This window comes from Tetranychus urticae, chromosome 3, assembly GCF_039701765.1.
Source record: "Tetranychus urticae isolate SD_2017Ah chromosome 3, NJAU_TeUrti_SD_1.0, whole genome shotgun sequence".
In the NCBI taxonomy this organism is placed as follows: Eukaryota; Metazoa; Arthropoda; class Arachnida; order Trombidiformes; family Tetranychidae; genus Tetranychus; species Tetranychus urticae.
The window spans coordinates 15,982,096-15,987,182 of record NC_142960.1 but is presented as its reverse complement, the minus strand read 5'-3'; the positions used below and the strand labels follow the sequence as shown (position 1 = coordinate 15,987,182).

The 5,087-nt window shown below is 31.3% G+C and overlaps 1 non-coding gene across 1 annotated transcript; it reads left to right on the top strand.

The window, feature by feature from the left end:
- Nucleotides 1-3,568: 3,568 nt before the first annotated feature.
- On the top strand, nt 3,569-3,641 carry TRNAK-CUU (transfer RNA lysine (anticodon CUU)). The gene has a single exon. It is a non-coding gene; the product is annotated as a tRNA-Lys (tRNA).
- Nucleotides 3,642-5,087: the final 1,446 nt, after the last annotated feature.

Here is a 5,087-nt window from a genome sequence, read left to right as displayed (position 1 = left end):
GAGCATTTCATGATAATTATTGTGATTATCATCATGATAATGATTACCAACAATTTGAATCACAATTTAAATACAGTGTTTAAAAAGTTGGAAGAAAAACAAAAAAAAGGTTTTCTTCGAGGTTCGCTTTTTTTGTTTCAGTTTTTCTTAGCAAAAGTTTAACTTCTCACCAAGGGGTTCATTAGAGGATGAAATGATGTGTGTTGAGATGTGGATGATGTGTGATGATGATGGCGAAAAAAGATGAAAGAGAAAAATGAAAAGGTTGAAGCGACAGAAGATGATCTATACTGTGCGGTTGTATTCAATTGAAAAGCAATGAAACACGCTCAAAGGTAATATTCATGGTGATTTAAGGAGTAAAGAATCACGCAATCATCATTTTACCTATGAACTTAAGATGAGTAAAAAGATGAGAAAAAATAAAAGCAAGGAGAAAAGGAAAGGTGAAAATGATTCATTTTCTCCTGAAAACATCTGAAAGGCGAGCTTGTGTTAGAACTATAAAATGAACAATTGATCCAAACATCGATAATTCTCAACATTATTCAGTTTGAATCGTTTTTGAAGTAAAAATGGATTCCATCGACAACCAAAAGTATTATTCTGTGTATCATAAATTGAATCGTCCAACAAAGATCGCACATTGAAGATGAATGAATTGCTTTCAGTTTTGAGATGAAAATAAGAAGCAAAAGAGTTCGCATTCGGACGAAATGTTCGAGTTGAAACCAAACTGATCTAAACTTAACATAAGATGCAGCATTCATATTCATTCTGAATCAATCTAAAGATACATAAGACTGATCTAACAGTTAGCAAAACTTTGAAGCATCTAAGAAGAAAAAGATGGGTGAAATCTCAAGCATGGAACATTTCGAACTTTCGATCAAACTAGAAGTGAACATGACATTAATAGTCGATGGAAAATGGACAATAAATTCGAAGCGAAATCTCAATTTGCCTTAAATCTCCCAAATAAACTAACATTTCGCTATTTCCATCGATTCTGGTTGAATCAATAAATGTTGGTTTTTCTGTCATTTATCATCTTTACTGATGCAATTTTAAACAATTAATGTTCAATTTCATCGAAACCAGCTTTTGAAATCTTTTGAACAAAATGTCTACAAATTGGTAAACTATATGGATTACCTTTTGAAACGATTTCATTGTGAAGCATTCACAAAGTGCCCATAAAAGTGACTTTAAATTGAACCAATGATTACTGATTATCGGTGAAAAATGTCAAGTGAATGTTTGAAATGTTGAAACGCAATTTAATCATGAAATACGCAAATCTTATATAATCTTGAAAGTTTAACTTATATCTATTGGTATGACTTCCCAATTGAATGGTTCAATATTAAAAGAGATTATCCTTTATCATTCCCAATGAAACCTTATTTGTCGATATTATTTTCTTAAACCTTTCTTTTCCCAACAACTTTTACTTTTCTTTCAATTTTTCCATTCTTTATTCAGCTAATCCAATCTCATTCATCTTATCCAATCAGCTTACAATTCAATATAAAATCCCTATAAGGTTTCACATAATATCATGAAACGTCTTAAGGTTGGTTTTCATTTCTCTATTTACCTTTAGATTAACTTTTTTTTTGTTTTACCTTTAAATTGTTCCTTCAATCTTTCATCTTTCACTCATTACCAGAATCATGTTCACTATTATTATTATTACATATTATTACATAGGAATAATGAAAAGTGATTGGATAAACATTGGGCTTAGATGCTGTTAAGAGTTGATGCTATTCTGGTTAAGATGAAGGTAAAACCTCAAGATGAGGTTTAGGTGTGTTCAGCGAGAATCTGGTGAAGAAGAAGAAGAAAAGGAAAAGATAGGAAATTGAACGATTTCTTTATTCCTCTTCTCTTGAGAGAAGTCTTGTTCTTCTTTCATTACCATGATAATCATCATGATAATTTATGCTAATTAAAGGTGAGGCCATGCTTTTTGCCTGCCTTTCAATTGAACTTGATTGAGACACACCTTTAAATGTAATGCAACATTCATTTCATTTGTTGCCTCGTTCGTATCTTTGCTTTTATATGAAAATGTTCAGCTCAAGGTATCAATGAAAACAATCCATTTACTGATAACAATAACAGGTATCATGATTATGATGAAACATTCAAGATTTATCCATAGATTTGAGCAATTTTATAGAACAATTTACATTAAGATTTACATTTTGTTCACTTTTAATCAAAATCCAATTTCTTGTTATCTATATCACTCATTGTTGGATTAAAGTTTATAATTAACTTTGAACAGGTAATATTAAAATAGACACACCTTTATATTTTTAGATAATTAAAAGTAACATGAAATCGATTGAATCAACATGAACCATTTTACTTTATGAACCCGAAAAGATGATGAACAAGCAAAATGAAGATAATGATTTAATTGAAACATTGGTTTACCTTGATTTTGGTGGAAAATTTGAAAGAGAAAAGTTGGAAAAATTGGAATTTCGATTCTTTTTTTCGTGGAATCGAATGTAAAATATTAATCGATTAACTGTGGAAATGATATTGAGGTGAAGTTTAGGCTAATTTTTGTATCGACATGATTAATAAATCTTCATTAGTAAAGAGACTGAAATTTTTGTCAAGCGCTTCTCACGTCTTGTCAGATTAGTTAACAGTGATTTCAATTTTTGGACAGTTAAGAGTCGTTAAGTGTCTCTATGAGTAATGAGCCATTTTTAATTGCAATTGACTGAGCAATTACTTAAATGGTTCAATCAAAGTAACACAATTTTCATTTTGATTGTCTTTTAATTAAAGTTTTTTTCAAGAGAATGATTTTCAAACAACATTAATTTTGCCAGAAAACTAAAACCGAAACATTTTGTTGAAGACATCAGTTGGAAACTTGAAACTAATAAGCCGTTTGAGCAATTATGGCTAAATAGACTCGATTGATTTATAATTTTTCATCCAAAGTGCGCATCAAAGCCGTTGCTTAAAAGTGATAAACTTGTATAACAATTGCAGTCTAAATTGCCTGACTTTTCAAACAATTAAGCAAACTCCAGCTGCTTTTCTTAGTGATTTTTGATTGCTTCAAGAATTCACATTGAAAAAATGTAGATTATTAATACATGAACAAAAATTTAAATCAAATAATTTTCAATGGATTGTTGAAATGGCTTAACAATGGATGAATTTTAGAGTAAATACTAGAGCAAAACTTTTTCCCTTCGTACTAATGCGGAACTATGCGAGTTTAGTTAGACCGGACTGAATTTAATGAGACAGATGCCATTAGATAGAGCAAGCAAGGAGATTTTGGGTTCGTGTCTCGGTGATTGTTATTATTGCAAATTTTCTAAATATCTCAGGAACCATTCAGATGAGTTCGACTAAAGTTTTCATAAACCATACTTTATCGAACGACACCAATCAAAGTGAACCCGAAGTAACTTATGAAGTTTCCTTAATTGCCTCTTAAAGTTCGAAATCCAGTTCAAAAATGGAACGCACGAATCAAATTTAATTCAATTATGTAATCTATTAATCATCTGATTACGACATGAATGCCCGGTTAGCTCAGTCGGTAGAGCATGAGGCTCTTAACCTCAGGGTCGTGGGTTCGAGCCCCACATTGGGCGATGAATATCTTTTGAATCTGATGCAATCTTGCTGATTCAGTTCAGTTGAAAAATGATTCAATATTGAAAGGCGCTTGCACTAATAGCTTGAGCATTGTCATCTCGTCCATTCCGTTAATTAGATTGAAAACTCTGGTAATTATATCTCGATCCTTTCTCAATCAAATCAACTCTTAATTTGATTCAAAATTTTTAACCTTTTATTTTAGGTTTTACATTTGATAAGTGAAAAAGCTTTCAAATTAATGTAAACCAAGAAATCGATTGGTTGTAAGTAACTTGTTTAAAAAAAATACAAGCTTTCTCTTGATGTGACAAGAAAACCTTTCAAGTTATCAACATTGTTAGACATGAAAAGAGGATGAGGATGATGAAGATAAACAAGGAAAATAAAGGTATCACAATGGTTTGCAACCATCTTCGGCTTGATACAAAAATTGTCTTCTCTTGTCTATAACTTCTCATCATGATGATCATTTTTTTCCACTGTTGCATCCTTACAGAAGTACGAAGAAGAGAGGGAATTTTTTTCCCTCCTTTCTTCATCTTTTTTTTCATCCTCTTACTCTCTCCATCTCTCTCTTTCTCCATCTTTATCTCGCTTGTTTCGATGAGCAGCTTTGAAGAAGATTGATTTGTTTGGTTGTACGTTTGATGTAAAACTGAAGATAAGAGTAAAGAGCATTGCATACAAGAATTGCTTTCTCTTTCTTTACCATCATCATCATCTTTTTCATCCTCTCCTTTCCACTCCTTCATCATCCTCTGTAAAGACACGAAGAGAGGTTGAAGGCAAAAAAAGATGAGGAGTAAAAACAAGAATACATGTTGCTTTATGGAGAGAGAGTGAAGAGAAGAACAAAAAAGAGAAAGAAAAAGATATAACCAAGAATTTATCTTTTGGCATATTTCCATCTTCATTGAAGTTCACTTAGCATCAGAAAATTTTTCCTCATTTGTTCCAATATTCTGTCCATCATGCACAAGTGAAGAACAGTTTTACAAAAGGTAAAAGAATAACTTTTTTCTCTATTCTTTCCACCATTCGTATAGGAATGAAGAGACAGCAAGATTTATAGGTAAACTGAGCCAACCATTGAACCATGAGCGATCAACGATCAAGAAAAGATGATGAAAATGAATTTTCATTTGGTTGCACCAAGCATCAGATTAAAGTTGAATTTAAAAATTGATGCAATTGTTTTTGGGCCAAAAAAAGCATTCAACTTTGTATCTACTTTTATCCATCTTTAAACTTCAATGAATGCAAAACTAAATTTTTTAATGAACCAAAAAATTTGAGTTTTCGAGATTTGCCAAAAATCTTCATTTCAACGAAGATAATTTGGTTTATTAGACGAAGGAAAATGTTTAAACTTTGCTGCAATTTTGCTTCATTAAAGTTGATAATACGACACTCTTCACCTTTGGTAATTCAATACCAAT